This window comes from Antennarius striatus, chromosome 22 (genome assembly GCF_040054535.1).
Source record: "Antennarius striatus isolate MH-2024 chromosome 22, ASM4005453v1, whole genome shotgun sequence".
Lineage (NCBI taxonomy): Eukaryota > Metazoa > Chordata > Actinopteri > Lophiiformes > Antennariidae > Antennarius > Antennarius striatus.
Window position 1 is genome coordinate 7,578,896 of NC_090797.1, and position 21,519 is coordinate 7,600,414.

At 38.4% G+C, this 21,519-nt stretch overlaps 1 protein-coding gene across 2 annotated transcripts in view; it reads left to right on the forward strand.

Annotated features, from left to right (window-relative positions):
- The first annotated feature begins 8,464 nt into the window (after positions 1 to 8,464).
- Positions 8,465 to 21,519, forward strand: part of chrm2a (cholinergic receptor, muscarinic 2a) — a 70,192-nt gene continuing 57,137 nt past the window's right edge. Inside the window, exon 1 of one of the 2 annotated variants that reach the window (XM_068306969.1) lies at positions 8,465 to 8,604. The gene's annotated coding sequence lies outside the window, so the exon portion shown is untranslated. Of the gene's footprint in view, positions 8,605 to 9,651; positions 9,896 to 21,519 lie in introns of those variants that run through there. The other variant, XM_068306970.1, reaches the window with a different exon arrangement.

Sequence of the window (21,519 nt, forward strand, 5' to 3'; positions counted from 1 at the left end):
AGACCATGTTCGCAGGACTGCTCTCCCGCCACACGCAGCTCAGAGTGAGTTTGGGATTTTCAGTAGACTCTGTATAAAGCAGCTAAAACTTTCAAAAGCAGAAGTTTGTTTCAAAATGGGAAAAGGAATAAGTTAAAAAAAAAAAAAAAAGCTGAGAGAAGAAACGAACACGTTTAAATGTCCTCTGACTGTTTGCAAATGAAGAATTACCATTATGGGCACAACAGCTGCCAGGACCAGACAGATTTGAAACACATAATTTCATGAGAGCTCCATAAATCAAAAGGCCAAAGGCTTTTTATGGTGCATTTTACAAATCAAAACAACTGTTTTGGTGAGTCACAGGGTCCCTGGGCTTTTGATGTCAGTGAGGAATCTGCAAAAAAAAACACAAGCACGGCATTCTCTTATGTTCCTCTGAGTCGCAGGTAGGAACGGTATTTAAAAGGAGCAGGGTGTCTTTAACATGTTTGACATGGAGCAGAGCCAAAACAAACAGCTTGTGTTGTAAGACAAGTCTTCTACTCATTATTTCAGAACAGGGTGAGCACTGGACAACCTTCAAATGCAGCCTTTTAAAGATTCTCTTCAACTTATTTTCTTTCGTTAATATAGAAAATTGGCCAAAACATTGCTACTGTTGATACTTAAATTATACTGTAGTTAATGAACTGTACCGGTTATTATTTCATGTTTGCTTCCAGTAGAATTGTTAGAAAAATGGTCATATGAAATGAAATCACATTTCTCAGAGACTGGCTAATACATAACATAACCAAGATTAGGTGGTGAAATATGTATACAAAAACTTTTTTAATACACGGACAGTTTTCACAATGTTACTGAATAAATAATATACTGTAACATGGATATTTGTTCATTAAACAATGCATATATACTTGTACATTTCAAAGAAAGCATTCCCTCAATTCACATTCAAACAGAGGTTTGGAATTAGAGCATAAACACAAGGCTAAAATGACAAGCTTTTTATTTGCCGTTCTCACCACATTTAGAACATGAACAATTGAAACAACAAGACTCTTTGTGGCTTTCCAGACACAAAGTGCTGTGAGTTCACTGGCGCTAAATCCTTCATATATGAAATGTGAATATTATAGAATTTGGACAAGTAGACTCCATTGAAACCACATGAGACAAAAACTCTGAATTTTTCTTTTTAAATTTGACTTTTTATCACCTCATTATCAACGCTCCAGTGTGCACATAGACATCTCAGGCGCCGCCTTCCCCAGTGTGTCTCTTTAGCCCCTGACTGCTTGAACACTTAAGGATTTCAAGACTTCACATTTCATGTAAAAGATTGGAAGAAACTTTGTAAGACAGCAGTGTTTAATTTCTCCTTCTGTATGCTATAAAAAATAAATCCCTATAGCTCTGTACGATAGAGTTAAGAGAGGAAACAAGTGCACTGATCTTTGAAAATATAATAAGTGCATGCTATTGTTAATACATTATTTCAGTTCAGTAATTTAAGAGAGCATTTTTCCCTTGAGATTTGAGCCAGTGCACCCTAGAGAGGTTTGGATCCCTGAGGCGTGACACAGAGGCCAAAATCTTGCACCATTTCAGCAAACCTTTATTGCACATCTGTGCTCTGGTGCAACATTCAGCTCTATTTCAATTATGCCACTTATCTAAATAACAAAAAAAAAAAAAAAAAACTCTCATGGATAACGCTCATCTAAGCTTCAGCACAAGGCTGTAGGGTTTATTCTTGCATGTCACCATTAATGATGTATTCATGTATGCTACACTCCTCACAGAGGTTTTGATGCTTTGTCCGCCAATACACTAATGCCATCACTTCATTTAATTACCCTCAATTAAGACACTATAAAAGAATTGCAAAGAATTGCTAATGAACTCATTTAGAGACGTGGAAACATTCAAAAGGAGATCCTGGATTGAGGGCTATTAACCCCAGGCGTGATAGATAAGCCACTTCACTCCCTTTTTCATTCTCTTTCTACAGACAGAAAATACGAGTTTTAAGTAGAAAATCCACCTTAAAATACCAGATAACTGAGTCAACATTTGCTGATAGACATCTGCTCCACTTGACAAGAGGTGAACAACCTGGGAGATTAGACACGCTGATGTTCACATGTTGCTTCATGAGAAAGATGTGAAGATATGAATTGGAAGCCATCTATTTAGCACTAAAAATCAGCCTCACAGCATCCATGGATATTGTTCCTCATTAGTTACAAATCTTCAATTGTATTTATAAAGTTAAAAAAGACTTTGCAACTTCTTTTACAAAGAACAAAGCTGTTGTCCATGATAAACAGGAAGTTCTATAACGAATGATCTATAACCAACTTAATTTAGGATTTCTTGACAAGTAAAATGATCTTGCTGTCGTGTTGAGTCATGTTGTCCTCATTTTTTTAGTTTTGTGAAGTCGCTTTATGTCCCTGATCCACATTCTTCTCTTCTTTTTCCTCCCTTCACTTATCTTTCTGACAGACATGTAACAGAAAGTTTGTGATTGTAATTTGCATACTGCTACTTTGTTGTTGTGTCTGTCAGCAAAAAGCATTTACTAGTCCTGATTTTGGGGACTTATCCATTTATATCTGCCTTCCTTTCAGCATACAGTGCAAATGCATTACAGTAAAATGGTTTATCTGTTTTGGTATTTATTGTCATTTATGTGTCATTTATTGAAAAAAATAATATGTAAATGTAAATATGTATGTAATGTAAAATTGGTGATTAGTGCACAACCTCTCGAAGTTTAAGTTTCATTAATTTGATTAGCAAGCCGTATAGCATCCAAATTACATTGATTTAATTTTGATTTGCGAAGAATCAGGATAAAATCTGATTCATTCTGCTTTAAATAAGCATAAACACCAAAAAGGACACACAAAAAAAGGTAATTAAACCATGAGACGGATTAATGCAGACGAGCACATCACTCATCTTAGTGTTTCCATCCAGTGTGTGTCCATCAGTGGCTTGGATAATGCTGAAGCTGTGGATTTGCCATGCGAATACCACTGCCAGATTCAAAGTCTGATAGCTCAGCAAAATGTAGAAAGCAGTAGGGAGGTCACCAGACTCCAGCAAAACATTCTTCAAAGCGCTGATGAATACACAACAGTCCCCTCACTTGCTACTGTGCCAAACTGGAAACAGGTGCACAAGTATAATTAGCATAGACGAAGAAAGGCTGGGCAATAAAGTCCAAGGCAATTTTGTCTCCCTCACAGATTCATGGGAGCTAATATTTACCCTGCATATCAAATTGCCATGCTGTTTTTTTAATTTTAAACTTTTTTTTAGCCTGTATACAAATCCTCGTTATTGATTTGCACACACTGGATCCTTCAGCTCTCTTTCTTTCGTTGACATGGTGCTCTTAGGATCTAGTTATAGATGGCATATTAAAGCATTGGTGTGAATGTTACATTTGCAGCTTATTTAAATAAATTCAAATTTAATTTCACTTCAATCGGTCAAATTTCAAGACACAAAACAACAAATCTTTCCATTTTCAAGAGGACTTTGCAAAGAAACCCAATGTAGGGATTTGCTTTGATGCATCAAAGTCATTATTTCATCTTTTTTATTTAACGACTTGCCCCTTTTGTTCTCTCAATGGCTACTGAATTCCCTTGATAGCAGTTTACGTTGATTGACAAACTGGTGATTGATTAGGACTAAAGTAGGACCTACTGCCCGAAGAGAGCACTCAATAGTTTACAAAGTAGAAGTAGGAAGACAAACAACACTTAGCTGCTATCATGAGCTCAATCAATGAACGCACTTAAGGTGTGCAGACTGTTGCATTTTCTAAGAGAATGTGAAAAATGCTTAAACTTCTGTTATTTAAAGTTTTGATTTATTTTATTTTACTTTGTAAAATCATATCTATAAAGCCAACTACTACTACTACTATTACTATTACTACTACTACTACTACTACTACTACTACTACTACTACTACTACTACTACTACTAATAATAATAATAATAATAATAATAATAATAATAATAATAATAATGAAAAAAATTAAACATAAATAATTAACATACTGCATTGCCTTCATAAATGAGGATGAAATAAGGAATAAAATTAAATGGCCCCATGACGATGTGATGTCTGATCCGGAGTATACTGTCTTTTGCTGATAGCCAGCTAAGATAGGCTCCATCAGAACCATGACCCACAAGGCAGATAAGTGGTTGCAGATCAGGTGATGGATGGATGGATAAATGATCTGGTTAAAACCACAAATAGATAACATTTAATGTGAAAGTGTGTGCATTTAAAAAATTCTCCAAGACTTATTAATAGCATCTAAACTGAAATATAGTGCATTAGAGTTAAGAAAAAAAACTATAATTTAAAAATAAGAAAGTTTTTGACTTAAGTTTTGAAACAATTTAAACAATTTAAAAGAAATTGCTGATATATAAGACAGCGTTGTACAGGTATCATCCTACAGGACCTCTAACAATAAACACTCTGTCCCCAAAAGTCTCTAAATGTGAGCTAAGTACAGTCAGGAGGTTCCTACAAGGAGCTCAAGTTGTGCACCAGCTGTTAAAGTGACAGATGTTGAAATATATATTCTGGACCAGGCCAGGAAATAAAGTAAAATCCTAATAATAACCTTAAAACAAATGACCAGCTGGAGAAAGGTCGTTAAATCTGAAGTAATGGATTATCTTTTCATGGTTTGATTAAAAAAGGTCATTTGAAAGACTTATTGCCATAATCAAAATGTGAGAAAATCAAACCCCAAATTATACACTGAGTACAAATCTGAGGACTGATTGTATTTTGGCAGTGTTCCAGACATTTTGGTTGTAACAGTGGATGATGTTTGTAGTCTAATGGGAGATTACAATGAAACACTTAGTTTACTAGTAACTGATAATAAACCAAATGAATACTGCTGGCTATTATGATGAGGACCTTCAGAACGACTGAAAAATCACCATTCTGAAGTCCAAATGAAGAAACTCAAACTCATCTACATGTTGATTTCAGCAAAGGCAAGCTATGAGAGCAAAGACATCTGAGGACTCAGCGTGTTCTGCTAGGGGATACAACTCTGTACATCAGCATAGCAGTGGAATGAAAACAATAAAAATAGAACCCAGTATGGACCCCTGAGGAACAACACTATTTATCAAGGAAAAAGGGGAAGTCTAGTCACCGTTAAAAATATAATTTATTGTTTGTTAAGTCAGAGCTGAAGCACATTCTAGCTGTCCCAGATTGACCATCCCAGTGCTGCAGGCTATTTATTACAATACCGTGTTCATCTCTATAAGAAATGCATTCAAATTACTCATCACATGGATTCAGGATTCAGGATGGAGACCTCCCTTCAAGTTCTTTATTAAGAGGAAATATAAATGGACAAGTGATTACATTTAAGTTATGCATAAAAGTCATTGGTATTATTAACAAATCAATTAACATTTACTCGAAAATCAACTTAGACTTAAATTCAGAAGTATTTGGGTTTGTCAGTATATAAATGAGTAATATGATTTTGACTCACATATTAAGATGAGAACAGCATTGTTCTTAGAGGGAGCAGTGTCGCTGTGTTTTTAACTGAAGGCTGGCTGTCAGGCCTGAAGTCGGTTTGGTGGTTTAGAAGTAAAGGACTTCACAGAGATGCTGTCAGTCATTTTGGTTCTCAACTTGCTTTGGTTCAGTGTTAACAGACAGCATCCAGCGCTGACTTCTACAAAGAATTATTGATTTTGCCACTTTGTCTGATATTTTCTGCACTCACTTTCTAGCTTCTGTTTCTTTGATTCTGCAATTTTTTTACATCCCGCTTCAAAGCGGTGATTGTATTTATTGTATCTCTTGCGAGCAGATGTCACCTGAATTTCCCTTGGGATCATTAAAGTATATATCTATCTATCTATCTATCTATCTATCTATTGTAATCGTCAGTTTTCGTGTGTTTGTCCGTCTGTCCGTTCATCTGTCTGGAATAAATGGACGTCTATGAGTAAACCAAAAGTATTAACTATTTACCAAACAGATTTTAGCCACAGACACTGTTGAATGTTGACATTTAAAAAATGTTTCTTGTAAAAATGAAACAGAAAATTGAGGCGCCCCTTCCCACACAAACAATTTCCATACAAGTTCTCATTCGATGTGATAAGATTCAAAAGCAATTTCTTATTGAACAGTCAAATAAAAGAATACAACATAAAAGGCCATTATACCTTGAATTTCACAAGTTCATAGACAGAAGCAGATAAAACGTTTGACCCTTAAAAGAGGACAAAAACTAAAGGCAGCTGTGACGGGTAGCAAGAACAATTTCTCAACCAAAAAGAAAATGCATCAACACTCATTTTCATAAAATGCACTTTGATGTATTTGCAATTTACAGACAGGTGTATTAGACAAGGCTTTGTTCAGCATCTCTCTCACTGTGGTTATGATAAACCAGAATTTTCTTCATCTAATTGCGGTCCACTCAAGGTGGCCTTTGAGGCTCTCCTGTTCATCAGCATCACACAGGTGCATATGCAACACGGATGGTGAATTATGTTTTTCTGCAACAAAATAGGGAGCGGATCAGGATGTGATGAATGTGGAACAGCTAAATTATGTGGTGATTTTAATTTGACATGCATTATGGTTGTGGCCATCAGATGATAAGTCTTATTGTGGCGTCAAAAAACACATGGACATACCTGGAACTTTTACAGGACACATAGTTTATTCTCTCAAAATTAAAATATGTAAACCCGTGTCTGACACCTGCCTCCTAACGCAAACAGCTTCAGTTTTTATTTTCTTCACTCAGCCATCCTACTTCCCATGCAACCTTTCTGTGTTCCAGTATACCAATTTATACTTCTCAGTTGCTACAAAAGCCACGCTGCTAAATAATTCAGGTACATTATGTATGTGTTTCCCAAACCTCTCTCACTTGATATGTTTTAATTGACAGCTAAGGTTCACGATGGCACCATTCAAATTGTATCTAATGACTTATTTCTCTGAATTTACTAAAATAAAAGTTTTTACCGTGACAGGATCAAATCTGGAGCGATGGCGTTGTGTGATGGAGGAGATGTGGAGGAGGAAACGGCAACAGCTGATGATTTATTTTCTTTATGGGGCATATTCATTAAAATAAATTTGGTGTTGCCTGTCCATCAGTGCGGTGAGAAGACATGGAGGAAGGGGCCCGATGCGTATGAAACTTACTTTAATGACCTGTAAGAGGTACACAGCTGCACACACCTACATACACACATACTGGTATTTTAGGATTATTTCCCCAGTAGATGTCAGTAAAACAATCCCACCCTGTGTGCATTTTCCATGATAATATTGGCTCTACAACTGGCTGAAGTTGTTAAATAATGTTTCTAAGCCTTTAATACCTGCAGGCTTGTATTCAAGTGTAACATGGTGATAAATCTGGCAGGTAGAACACCAGGATTTAAGTGGCTGAACCTCACTGAGTGCCACTCATTAGTGATAGTCACTGGACTCCAGCAGCTGTCAGCAGACAGAGTGGGGGAGCAGGCCACGCGGAAACGTCGTGACGAACACCAGATCGTCTTGGCCATGCGTTCAATCAACATGCTGCCAGTGGGGAACAAGTTCACGCACAGGGGGAAAAAAAGGGAATAAACTGTAGAACAATCATTTAAATTACTCTTTTGTCAACTTTTAAATGTCAGCCAACCCTTTGGAATTAGTTTCAAGCTATGCGTCAAATTAAGAGGAACTGTTTGTTCCTCCAAAATATTTAGACACGGATTTGTCTCCCTCCCACTGGCGCATCCCCACTCTGTTCGGCTGTAATATTAAAGATTTAAGTTTTGCGTATTAGCAGCTTCCCCTGGATGACAGGAGCGTTTTGCGCTAAAGAGAGGAGAGCCACAAAATATTAGATCTTGCGGAGGTGATATCTAGACAGCATGAGAACGTTTTGCTTATTTATTCGCAGTTCCAGATTTGCGCTATCCTCGGTGCTGAAACTAGAAAATCTGCGCAAAGAAGCTGTCATTTCGGTGTTTTGTTCGGTGTGACAAAAGAAGTAAAAAACAAATGTCATGTACAAGTGTATTCTCGGATGGATCGCCGCTGTCCCATTGAGTGGATCTCTTTGTAGTTCTGTCTGATCCTGTGATTACTATTGACCAAGAGTGCAGTTTAAGGTCTTGGACAGGGTCGGTCACGAGTTGTGGCACCTGTGGTTAACGGTATTTGTGGTTTCCCACAATCAAAAAGTCCAAAAGACTGCTGCGATCATCGAAGATAATGTAAGCCTGCCTTCTAAGTCTCTCTCCCTCCCCCTTTCTCTTCCTCTCTGACGCGCGCACACACGCACGCACGCACACACACACACACACACACACACACACACACACACACACACACACACACACACACACACACACACACACACACACACACACACAACCTCCCACCTCCTCACTTTCTCTCGCGCAGCCGAGGCGCTTTTCGTCTCCAAAGCCCGTCTCCAGAAGCATGTCCTCAGACATGCAGCCACGGTGCCGTGAAGCGGACCGGCGGACGCCACCAGCGTGACAGCATGAAAGCAGGTAAGCCAAAACCTGAATACCATTTCCCTGAATCGGCGACAGGCTGTTTCCTCCTATAATAAAAAGAAAGGAAATTGAGATTTGTCAAGATCGTTCGCCCGACTCACTCAGACCAGGAGAGAGAACCTTTTTTTTTTTCTGTGAAAGAGAGAACAGCATGTTTCATTAAACTGTCAAGCTCGAGGACACTCCGACAGGAGGGAGTAATTGTTGCAGGGAATCAAACTTTAAGACTTCTCGGGGAAGGGACTGTCCATGTAACCACCAGTGTCAACACCTGAATTCATGATCATGCTGCGCGTAAAACGCCAAAAAATGTGGAACTCGTGGTATTTAATTTTAATTTAAATATCTCAAACAGCCTTGATTGTGCCTGCCAACATGTACATGATGGGAATCAGTGAATGTTCTTCAAAACGTCGGAGCTCAATTGCGCTGTCCGTGCCGTATTAGAGGGAGAGGAGAGCCCCAACTTCACTTTCTAATAGTTTCCGGTATCACCAACTGAAAATGTGAAAGTGTGGTTTAATCCCATCACTACTTTTATTGTTTAAAAATACATTCAAACACTTGCACCTTTAGCAGAGCGCAAAATGTCCCATCAAGCACCTGATGACAGTTTGTTTTTCTCAGAAATGTCTTCACAGCTTTTCTTGAGCAATTTTATTGACAGGGTTTTGATTGATTACGCGGGGAAATGCGGTTTACCAGTGATGTTCGCTCCCTCTATGCGCTTTGGATAAAAAATGTCCTCCATGTTGTTTCATTCTTGGTTTTATACAACATCTGGCTTCTCCACAGCTCTTCCTCTTTTGCATTCCGTCTGTCCTTAAAATCCTGATATCTAATAGCAGAAATGCAGATCTGCTCTAGTTTATATTTGCCCCGGAGCAGCTCGGTCTGTAGTCTCCTCGATTCGATCAGCCATTCTCAATTTCATCGCGTTTGATCACATGTTAGGGATGGAAATTATGCTATTTTAAGTCGTTTTCAATTGATTCCCGTCTGATTAATAAAGCAAAGTAAATAAAAACTCGTGGTGTTACATCACTGAAAACCTATGTAGGTTTAAGAGACGATTTCGTGTCACCACTGCCTACGTGCGTAAAAGCGCAGCGAAAGAAGCTGCGACTAGAGACAGGAGGGTTTTTGTCGGACTGTGTGACTGTTGTCTCCTTGTTGAGCTGCTTTACGCACATAGGATCTCCCAAAATGTACTTCAAATGATGGACGGTGATTTTTAGTTGATCATAAATCCTCCGAGGACCCAGGACAGGACGGAACCCAAAAGGTAAAGCCATGATTTATGAAGTTGCTTTTCTTTTATGACTCAGTTTTATCCTGCACATATGGAATAGGAACGACATTAACAGTCGCATCTATTATAAAAGGAAGGCAAGATACTTGGACGGAGAAACGACTACAGTTGAATAAGGATCACTGGACTACATAAAGACATTAATGAGCAAGCGAATGTCAGAATAAGCGAAGATGATGAAACTGGAAATGATAAATGATTCTGAGTGGGAAAATCTGTTTACTGGTTGCTTTGAAGTTCAGATACTGCATCTAAATATTGGGAGGCTCAATCCTTTGATTATACAGTGTGTACTTTGTAAAAGTATTGCAATTAATATGAAAACCTTGTGATACGAATGAACACATTTTATTTGTGAGGATCATGTGCTGAATAACATTTTATTTCAAAGGATATTAGATGGATTTTTACCAGAATGCAGTTGATCAACAACAACTTATGCTGACTTTCATTTGACACATTGCTTTGCAAAGTATGTGGCTTGACCTGGACTGATTCTCTGCTGGTAATTGGTTTTGTTTGAAGATTACGGCACTGGTATAACAAACGTCTCAGCATCTGTTTATATGTCTGACTCTTTCCTGGTGATGCTGGTTTTGCTCACTCACTTTCATGTATAGCGTTTTAGTTGGGAATTTTATATGGTCTGTACTCCCAAAAAGAGGAGGGGCTCTCCATTTCGCTACTGCCTGGAATCCATCAGAAAGTTTTCATCACTTCAGCTGTGTGCGTTTTTTTAAACACTTCAGGAGAACAAGGGAAGGTTTAAGAGTTCACATTTGTAGTGCAGAGTAGTTGGTAAATCATTATCAGAGTTATCGCCGAGGCTCTTTGCGATGAAAACCAAAGAAAAGGACACAAAAGACAACAAAACATAATTCAGTGTCTTCTTTTTTTTTTTGGAAATTGTATGAGAAGGCACCCAGCAGCAATCCAAGCACAGCAAAAAGAGCCATTTGTTTACCTCTATATAAAGGGTTTTGACAGCCTATTATGTTTCCACAAAAAACACAATTTGTGTGATGACAAAAAACCTTTTGGTGACATAAATCAGTCAACGCAATCACCGAACCCTGTTGAAGCATGTTTTAAATGCCTGAAATGGTTTAGAACAAACAGTAAGCCTTTAACAATTCCTCTTGCATGTCTGAGATTGCTGTTTTTATTACGGGGTGTATTATATGGTTCAGTTATGTTGTCTATAGAATAAATTGGCAATAGCTTGAAAACACACCATTTACTTTTATTCTTGGGATTTTTTAATCATTACAATACTCATTTAGACATTAGTGACACTTGTGCACTGTTCTTACAATCTATTACAAGTATGAAGATGATTAATTTGCCCTTTAACAGCTGCTATTTTGCTGAATTCCATCCTCTGACAACTCACATTTTCTCCTTTTCTATTATCATACACTCAACAATGCCCTCAGACAGTTTTATTTATGTACTTTTAAAAGCACACTTGAGTGAACTTTCACAACGTCCACAGAAAATAATAAGATCTTAAATACCAGCGTGTTGCATCGCTGCCCACCGAGCCACTCTCTGTGCAGAAAGTTTGGAGAGGTCTCTGTGACTTGTTGCTCTCTGCTTCTACTTTTTGGACATCCTGGTGTTGATGGATGACCTCTGGATGCACCGTGACCCAACAGTTATTTGACGTGTTTTTCAATTTCCTCCAAGTTTCTGAGGTTTACCTAGGTCAGATATTTGACTCCTTATTCAATATCTTTTATGAAATGCATTGATATTGTGCTAGAAATCAAAATGTTATAGATCACACATAATAATTACCAGACGTGTCCATGTGCTCTGATAGTAAATGATGCAGTACATTGATTTGTACTCTGTATAAAACTTGGCGAATAATTCTGCATTAGTATACCCTAACTTGGCATGTTGACTGAGAACGATTTACATATGCAGGGATTTATTTATTTAAGTTTAACATAGAATTCCTGTAGTTAAAAAAACAAAATCAACCAGTGATTTTGACAGTTTGAAGATGGACAGGAATATTTACTGTTACAGTATGTGTGTTACAAAACAAAATGCATTCATGTTAAGATGCATGTGTGCGGACACACACACACACACACACACACACACACACACACACATACAAGGGAGTATATCACTCCCCCTTGGTTTCACTCACGTGAAGGGCAGAAATACGAGACGAGATTGAAGGAGGAGGCTCCTGCCAACGCTCCTACCTACCATGAATGCATGTTGCATTCTAAATCTGTGTTTTTGGCACGGAAAACAGTTCTACAGGCGAGGTTGCCTTTGTGAAAAGTTAAATTTAGCTGGTGGGGCATCTCATTCTGTGGACATAAGCTTCTCGGTTGAAGAGCGGCTGCACAGTGCACATTAGTGAATCTGTGTAGTTGGCACTCTCAGAAAGGAATGTATAATTATCATGCTTTCAACCGCAATGGGCTCCTCTATTTGCACTGAGCTCCTGCTCTAATCGCTTTCCTTTTCTACCATTGCTGACTTATTTATTTTATTTTTATGCAATTAAAATGTTATTTTTTGCTCTGTGCGGATGAGGAAGTCCACACAGTGTCAGCCTAGGGTTGAAGGAAGCCATAATTGCGCATAGACAGAAGCTTGGCTTTGCCAGTATGTGGAATTCTTTGGAGCAGATGAAATGACATTCTATGAAAGGGTTTATATAGACTCAAACACAAGGCATACATGTGTATATATGTGTGAGGATAAAGGTTACACAAATGAAAAGACTGACAGGATGTTTTTGACTCGTATTTACATCTAAATATGCTTTTACCAGCATATATATCCGTGCAGAGAACTACTTACATTCAGAGCATACAGATTTCCACATTCTTCATACAGCCAGTGGGGGAAAACACACATGCTGCCCTTTAACTGTGCCCCTTATCAGATGTTGAGTGATTGCAGAGCTTTCTCACATGAAGTGGCACTAAACACCACACAAGGTGGCATTGATTGGAAAAGATGGGAGGAGAGAGATTCCTCCTTAAGGTCAATATCCAGCAGACAGAGAGTTAAATGATGCTTGCAGTGTAATTGTATTTGTGACAAAGACTTGGAGTCACAGCACTAAGCATTACGTACAGCATTGTGTCAGCATATTTCATCAACCCACAGGTACATTCAGTGACCCCCTAATTGCTTATGAAATCCATGACATCACTTCAGAGGCTCCCTGAAGTTTGCGGTCATTGCGGATCCATGTTTTGTGTGACATCTGACAACCTCAGTGCTGATATACATACCAGTTGATTGAGGCGCTTGACAGGTATCAGACGTAAAAGGGATTTGTTTAGCTCCAGTCTTTGCAGATGTATCAGTCAATCAATCAATCAATCAGCTTTTATTCATAAAGCCATTAATCACATCAACGGACATTTTGAGGCGCCTTTACTGGCAGAAAAACCCAACAAAACCCTCCAGAGATATGGAGTTGTGATTTGATTTTCCTGTCACTCAGTGTGTGTGTGCGTGTGTGAGTGTGTGTGTGTGTGTGTGTGTGTGTGTGTACACAGTATGTGTATTCACACACACACACACACACACACACACACACACACACACACACACACACACACACACACACACACACACACACACATATACAGTATATATATAAATATATATATATATATATATATATATATATATATATATATATATATATATATATACACATATATATATATATATATATATATTTTTTTTTTAAACACATTAACTAATTTTTTTGGCCACTTGGGGGCAGTAGAAATACTCAGGGCTGTGTGGTGCTGGAGAGGTAATTCATGAAGAAGAGGGTGATGAAATGAACGTGCGAATAGCAGATTTGTGTGCAAACACATGTAGATAAAACTAAGAATAAAAATGTCAAAGTTTCACCTTTCATGTTTAGATGACTGGAGTCGATACGGGACAATTTTTCAAACAATAAGTTGGTTATAATTTCAGGCATTTGATACAATTTACCTCTTTACGGATGGAAAAAAATGACACTTGTGAATTACACGCATAAATATATTATAATTTGCATATATAATTATTTATTTACTATATATCAGTTCACATGTAGCATATGTTTATCAATAGGAGTGATGTACAACAAATAATTCCCATAATGAATAATGAAGGTTAGAATGAAATCATCAAATAGAATAAAATCTGAAACTGCTCCTGATAGGCAAAGTGTTGCTGCCTTTATGTAAAGCAGATCGCCATGGTGATACTGAATATCAAATAGACAAGAAAAATTAATGTTTGTAGCAAAGAGGTGTATTGTTTACCTCAGGCATTCTAATTACTGTAAAAACCAATATTCTGTTTGTTTCTAAACATAATGTTGGCTGTCCGTGAAATATATTTTTTTTCATAATACAAGAATCTCATTGCCTTTTGCCTTCTCCTCAGCATTGTAGATCCATATATTTCAGTCATTGTAAAGTGAGAATAGCAGCTCAGTTGCGGCAGCAGCAGTTGTAGCACTGTCCTCAAATTCTCAGGAGATCCCTCTAAATATGCTCTGCTTCCAGAAGCCTCAGGTGTTCCTCAGTCTTGCCGTTCATCCAGCAATAATGCTGGGCGGCCATTCCCTGCTCTTAATTACTCTAAGCTTCAGTACCAGATAATTCCAGCCGACTACTTCAAGCTTCTGCTCTGCCATTATTGTTGGCTCCATAAAACATTCAGCATGTGTGTCGGCTCTCATCAGACCACGGCAGGGAGCAGTTATTTCAATTCTTGGCAGGTGAAGCTCCTCTTTCATGGAAAATTGTAAAACATACATCCAAAAAAAGTTAAAATCGAACGTTCACTTCTGACTTCTACATTCAAATTGACTCACAGCTGAAGGTGCACTGACAGAAAAGCTAATAGTTTGAACGGAGTGCAAAGGATGTGAAGAAATATTTGTTGTGTGATTGCTTTTCCTCTCTAATTGGGCGACTGCAGCTTCGGCATCAGGAGGAGACATCTTCGACTCGTGTCACAAGTTCTTGTAAAAGGTGCCAACATGTCAGGCTCGATGATATCTCACTGTGCTGCTGCTGCTGCTGCTTGTGTGGTCGGGTTGAAGTAGCCCTGTGTGACTTTTTCCTCTCATGGGTTGGGAGCACTAACAAGCAATTCGCCAACAGGAAGAAAGCTTGGTATTTCAGAGGATGAAATCCAAGCTTGGAAAGTCTACTTTCCAAAGGATTTGCTTGAAGCAAAGCAAATGCAGATATAAAAGCAGCTTAAATTAATTTACACAGACAAACAAGACAGAGGGACCTTTTTTTTTCAAAATGGCAGAAAATACCCAAATACTAGACATAGCTGTATAATATCCCAGTGAGACTTTTGTAGATTTGCCACAGATTACGCTCAACTATGTGATGCATTGTAGTATCTATCCATCCACTTTTCAGTACAACTATTGAGCTCCAGGTTTCAACTTTAAATTGATCAGGCACTAAAAGTCAAACTGTGATCCTGAATGTAGTAGCCTGAAGCTGAGGAAGAATAATAGTCAAATACTGACCATACACTTGATATCTGACTGTTTGGTTGTCACAAAAGTTGGTAGATCTCTTCATGGTGACCAGATAATGAATTTCTATGAACTTGGTTATACCTTAAATTTTCATTTAGTCCCAACATTTATGTTTCTGGGAGATATTTCGGTGATCTTAGGGTTGATTGCTACAAAATGTAAGTGTGGATATTCATATCTTTCACAGTATGAGTTTAGAAAAGACCAATTAGCATGAGCAGAATGCGTCACTAGAAGCATAAAAAAGAAAAAAAAAAAGTTTAACACAGATGTTTGACATGTTTGGCTCCAAGCACAGTGAAATCACCCACCATGATAGTAAACATTAGCTGCATGGCTAGCAGACTTACCAAGGACTTTTAAACAGTACAACCTGTGTGTGCTTTAGAAAACACTTTTCTATCATTCAGCTGGGCCCAATCAGTCTAAGAGACTGAATTCACTCTCAGTTTACAAATGTGACCTTCAGCTTTTCAAAGAATTTTAGAAATTTGCTCCTTTGTATAAAACACAAGTTCATTTAGTTGGAACTACCAATTAAAACATCACCAAATTCACCCTCAGTTCATTGCATCGTGTTGTGGGTCAGATCAGAAAGTAAACATTCTTTTCTACAAGCCAAGAGAGCAACAGCACCAACAGAAGGAGCTATATATACCATCCTGAGCCAATATTATTAAATCCAGTGACAATTATTGTCTGTTAGTGTTACTGGCTTGTGTGAGTTTATTTCTACACGCTTGCAAGTGGAGACTTGTTTATTGCGTCAGGTATAACTAGGCTCATCCGATGTTTTATATTCCCCAGAGAGTTTCATTTTATGCAGTCAGCCAGATCAACTTCTTGTTTCAAAGTAAACACGTGACAAAGGCCAGATAACGGTAGTAAATAACTCTCCACCCTGATGGCGTTTGGGAGACTTCCTTCTAAAGACAGTTGTCCTCCTTCTGAGGTGCTTTCAGGGATGGTAGATGATGTATCCGTACAGAATGCAGGCATACAGTATTATTATGAGATGCACAGGAAACCGGGTCACGAGATGCTTCCGCAGGATAAACATGACAGCGTTATTTAAGAGACAGAACACAGCCTGAGATTGCATGTACACTTGATAAGTGCAGCGTGACCGAACTGTCTGAGGCCTGGATGTCTCACTTCTTCCCCTCAGGCTTCACCATGAGAAGCCAATGGACATTGCACTTTATCCAGAGCTTTGCACAGATTCATGGTTTTGGTCTGACATTCTCCAAAAGGATCCCTGAAGGTCTGTGTAACTTGTTCCAGGTGAATGAGCTGACATTTGAAAGAAACGCCGGCAAGAGGGAAAGTGGACAATTCTAGGGTAACCATGTTCATCCGTGTATGTGCACTGTGGAACTTGTGAGGCGTCTTTTTTGCATTCTGCCAGGGACACTCAGTGGACTTCTGTACATTTCCCAAATTGCTATTTGAAGCTTTTCTGGCCTCCAGTTGAGCTAGCATGGGTCGCGTCAGAGAGGGGAGCCCATCTGAAATGCTGTTATTTGACATGACAGGAACAGCACAGCCGACAGAGTCCAGAGACTACACTGTGTCAGTGGAACACAAACAGACGGTGGGATACATTCACTGTGTGAGGCGCCAGCCGGGCCTATTCACACTCTCTGATGGCCCTTTTGACAGCCCTCTCAAAAACAAAGTCATAGCAGAGAAAGTGCATGTCTGATCTTCTGGAAAAAAAAAACAGTGAGTGAAAATAAGAGCATTTTACAACGGTTTGTATGTTAGAAAATAGCTACAGCCGTTGTTAATCTAAGGTGTGTGACCATTTCTAAACAGACACACACCTTATATGTATTTCGATGTGTTTAGTATTAATAAAATGTGGATTGTTCTGCAAAGGTTTATCTCTACAGCCGTCTCTGCTTTGTTTGTCACTCAGGAAGGCAGCGCAAGAGACAAGGTCATCCCACTTGTCTTCAATTTTACACTGTTTTCCAGTCCAATCAATAATTCCCACATAACTAAATCAGTGAGGTCTCAGTTCACAGTCGGCTGATAATTGGAAGCTGTTAACATGGACGACGGGACAGGAGTATCAATTGACTCAGCGTCTCCCAAGTCGTTGTGAGAGACTGAGGATCATTTACCTTATGCTAAAAGCTAAACAACAAGTGTTGAGTGTTATGAAAATTGCACTTCCTCACTCCTAAAGATTAAGTGCTTAAAGGGACGGTAAACAACCTTATTATGGTGCATAATTTAAAAACCCCAATACAATCAATTCATATCACATTAGGCCAAATGTGTTTTTTATGTAATATCAGAATTCCATATCTTGCCTTTTGGCATTCAGTTTAGCAGAAAAGAAAAACCGTGAAGTTAAGAAAACATATGTAAAACTGAGAAATGTGTTTTCATGTTATAGTAAATGATTAAGACATGGAAATGGACTTAACCTTGGTATTTGGGAAATTTAACATTTTTTCGATGATTCCAGTTTCTGAAAGAGACAGTAATCAGCTGTACTTTGAAGATTTTAGTTTTTTTTAAATAAAACTTCATATGAATAATTAATTCAAGGTTTAGGTACAGTACTTTTAGGATAACAGCCTCCTGCAATCAGTACTGAGTATTTTTTGTATTTAAAGACACATTTATGTACAATCGCTTAGATTTTAATGAGAGTCTTTCTGTAATATGTGTTTTATCAGAGGAGTCTTTCAGAAAGGTCAGACAGTTTGCTTCACACACACAGTGACAACATCCATTATGAAAAATAAAAAATATGCTTGAGTCTGATGATAATCAAGATGAGTAATTATCAAGTCCATTGTTATTGGATGAATGTAATGTACTATTCCATACAAAGTAAGGTTAGATAAAGGCAAAATGATTTTGTAGTTATTGAAAAAGGCTAGAAGGGTTTGATTGGGTTTAACCTATAACTATGGTGTCTTTGGTCATGTCACTCGTTTTCGCTTTCTCTCTATTCGGGTCTTGTTATTGTTATTTCGTATCAACAGATCTTTTTTTTAAAAGGTAAAAATGCATAAATAATCTACAATGAATTTTCCCCTTTCGTTCCAATGCATTGTTTTGCCACTTGTAGAATTCACAAATCCTTAATTGCCTTTCACATCAATGAAATTAAATGACCATATCTTCCTTGTCAGGAAACACATATTTTAGTTGATAAACCAACAAGAATTCCATATTGAGTGTCTTAAAAATGAAGTCTTTGTAGGAAGACTGGAGGATTTTTCCCTTGAAAACAAGTTCTTAGTAATACTACAAGACTTGTAAAGGAAAACATTTGGGTTTCCTCAAGGACAGCAGATGACTTCAAACTCCAAAAACTTCGAAAACAGTTCGAGTGACAAGCAGTCTGTAGAGAAAAGTCATTACTTACTGTGGATCTTTGAATGTCCAGGTCTAATTTGATGTTTTATGCTTCTCAGGTGGAGAAACTTGCTTCCTACAGACAGTAACATTATGTGAGTTAAATGATGACAATCATTCCTGCAGCCCAGCAGATTCATTATGGCCACCATATTGTCAGGTATCACACTGCTGGAATTAATCCAAAGGGAACTAAATGCCCATTTCTCCTCTTGGAGTTAATTGCAAATCACAGTGTCACTTTTCATGGTGCAGGGACGGTCCCTTGAGTGCTCCTAGTCCAATTATCTGTTGGCTGGTGATTTATTTGGTCATGTATTTTTTTCCTTCATCCCCACGCTAGCATCCTTCATTCACACTCCCTCATTCCCTTACTCCACTTCCATCATTCTGCTTATCCTACATCTTTGGTTCACTCATCTATCCATCTCCCCTCCTCGCTCCTTGTTCATTCTCTTTTTCACTTCAGATCAGTAATGGTGAGGTTTGCCATGCTGGGAGCTCAATAATGAAACTGCTGCCCTAGAACAGCAATGTTAATGTTGACTCTGGGATCAGATCCTGCACATCAGTGACAAATGAATGTGCCAGCTTGAGCCATCCGAGTCCAATAAACCACACGTATAGATACATGGCTCGGGCTGAGGAGATGGAGAGGAGATGCACGCAAACAGATTAGGGGAGAGACAGTAAAATTTCACATTTATCTACCAGGGCTTGTTTAAATGACCTGTTAGAATGCTTGTGACGAATAATTAAAAGTAGGACAATCATTTTGGGGCGTGCCCAAGTGGAACAGGAAACTAGAACTGCCAGTCCTGAACATATAAGTTCATCCATTTGCTTGTCAACAGCATTGACAAGCTATCTGGCTGCTCCTGCTGTCATTCTGACCTCCCTCCACCTCGTCTGTCTGATTTGACATCCAGAGATGCTGTCCGTTCGCAAAGAGATGTGCCTCTCTCCGTCTGCTAACGTGCTTAGGTGCTAGGACTGCTGTGCCAGTGGCCCCAGCTGACACACACTGGCAGAGGAGAGGAGTTTCCTCTGTCCGCCATCCCCATGTATCTGCTGTCAGTCTGCGTCTGTCTGGAGCCTGTAGAGCAGTCATGCATGTCTTCCCCCCATCACAGAGATGGTCCCTGTCTGCTCTGCCCAGTCTCGCTGCTGTAGCCCAGTGTGTAATGTACTTACATAGTTGCAACTACTTTATCCTTGTTTTAAATGTTTCTCTTAAGGCTGTTGTAAATCTTCATTTAACTAATTATTATTACTAGTTGATCCAGCTTCCTCCTAAATACAAAATATGGAATGTCAGTCATGTCCTTCTATTGAATGTATATTTGTACAGGATATTTGCTGCCATTTATTAGTAACTGGAAATTGAATTGGGTAATCAGACTGGTGCTAAGGGTTCATAAAATGTACAATGAGCAAGTGAAATTCATTTAAATGAATCTTTAGATATCAATATTTAGGCTGTAATTGATCATGAAGTTGCATGAGTCTCTGGCTCAAGGTTTTATAGCCAAAATCTTTGAGGAGTTCTTTAACAAATCCAATTTGAGCAAAATGGAACTCTAATGCACAAGTCCAAATAAAGTCTTCTTTCCAGGTGTGTAAATGAGCAAAATGTGTAATATCAACCAAGCGATAATCATACCGTGTTGCAAATTTGGTGCAATGAATCCCAGAAGAGTTCATACCATCTGGATTTTGACCAAACAGTTGGCGCCAGCAAGCACCCATTAATAAGACATCTGACTTCTGCGGTTGCTTCTATTTTCAACTAGGCAGTTGTGGACTGTAATAAAGTATTTTTATGCTATTCTTCACATTTAATGTACTCTTTTATACAAGTAAGGTATTAATTTTTGGTAGTTAATCTTGAATGTTGGACTTATAGCGTAATTTTTTGGTTCCGATAAATAATCAAAGTAAGTGCTGTGAACAGTCTACTGACTTCTGATTGTGGATGTTGTTGGAGTTATAATCTTCAAATTATAAACAGCCCTAAAGAGTGTTCTGCTGCGGCTTTATGTTATCCTCTCCGAAGAGAAGTCTGATCCAGAAATGTAATTCTCAGCATTTTTGATTGAGTAAGAAAACTGCAGCTAATAAAAATTACACAAAACATCTGACAATAGTGACATGTAGATTGAGAACAGTGGGGTCATAATATTTTGAGAAAAGATTGGGGCCCTAATTTAGAACATGCTAATGATAGGTGTATTAAAGCTATGGTTGGAACATATTTGTAAAAGCAATGACAAAGCAAATAAAATCAGTCAGGCAGACTAAATCAGTGGGCTCATAAAACAACACTAAAATAACTCCTAACACTGCAACCCATGTTTCAAAAAAGGAGTTACGCCATGTTTGGGCAGCAGCTCATGAAACTTAAATAAGAGGTGGAACCTTTTTCCTAGCCAGGACAGCAGCATCCTTCATGCAAACATCAACTCCCAACACTTTGAAGTGTTGTCTTGGATCTGTTGGAGCAACACGGTTTCATCCTCGTAACTTTCTCTGTGGAGAGACACCAGTAAAATTTCGGAGCTGCTTATTGAAATAATCATCAAACCAGCATGCATGAGCGATGTAATACGTTATGAGACCAGGTGTAACTCGGCCAAGTCAATCAATTTCCAATTAAGCT